At 43.7% G+C, this 911-nt stretch overlaps 1 protein-coding gene across 1 annotated transcript in view; it reads right to left on the bottom strand.

Annotated features, from left to right (window-relative positions):
- EMP1 (epithelial membrane protein 1) overlaps nucleotides 1-911 on the bottom strand; it is an 18,421-nt gene that overhangs the window by 16,881 nt on the left and 629 nt on the right. The window lies entirely within an intron of this gene.

Genomic DNA, 911 nt, shown 5'->3' with positions numbered 1-911 from the left:
AAATGGGCCCCACCCCCCCCAAAATGCTAACCTTAAAAAAAAAAAAAAAAAGCGAATAGAAATCACTCGTCTTCCTTTTCCAGATCCCTTTCATGATTAGCACGAGTGTTTGCATTTGTACAGCCATGTTTTGGAAAGAGTGAGACGATAAATGTTCCAAAACAATCACTGCCTTCCCCGCAGAAAAAAAATCCCACATCCACCTAAAATAAAAAATGATTTTAACATTTCTGATATGCCATATTTTCAACTCAGCACGAAAATTTGGTGGTTTTTGAAGTGAAAGCACAAAGCGATTTTTTTACAGGGACAGATGAAGTTCCCCTGCCCTGCCCTCCCCTCCCCTCCAAACCCAGTTTCCCTCCTGCTTCTCCCCATCCTCCATATCTGGCCAGAGAGAGAGCTCTGGAATCCACGTCAGGCTCCCAACTTCACCAAAGGCACCCGTCCTGCGTTTTATTTCAAACTCCACTTGAAAGAAAGCGTTTCCTCTCTCTCTCTCTCTCTCTCCCTCTAACGGTTTTCTTTAAACAAACCAACCCCCTCCTCCTATCCCATGGAAAGAAAAAATATTTACACTTAAATAAAAGTGAATGAACAAACCGAAGGACAGCAGTAAAAGTAGCCACAAAAATAAACTGAAATGCAGATCTCTATCCACCATCACCCCAAAAGACCAGCACACAGAGAAACAGTTCAAGTCCTGAAGCACTTCGCATCAAAACAGGAATTGACAGCGTCGGGCAAGCACACTGTCATTTCAAAGGTACGTCGTGGTTCCTCCATAAAGAAAACCCATGAAGGATACGCTAGTGGTATCCTAGGAAGCTAGTACCAAACTTTGGAATACCCTGTTCCAAAGTCCCTGCTCCCATCACGCTTTCAGAACAAGAACCCAGTTCCTGCAAGAC

The sequence above is a fragment of the Neophocaena asiaeorientalis genome, unplaced genomic scaffold, assembly GCF_003031525.2.
Source record: "Neophocaena asiaeorientalis asiaeorientalis breed wild unplaced genomic scaffold, Neophocaena_asiaeorientalis_V1.1 scaffold150, whole genome shotgun sequence".
In the NCBI taxonomy this organism is placed as follows: Eukaryota; Metazoa; Chordata; class Mammalia; order Artiodactyla; family Phocoenidae; genus Neophocaena; species Neophocaena asiaeorientalis.
Note: the sequence above shows the minus strand (reverse complement) of the source record. Positions and strands in the feature narration are given on the sequence as shown.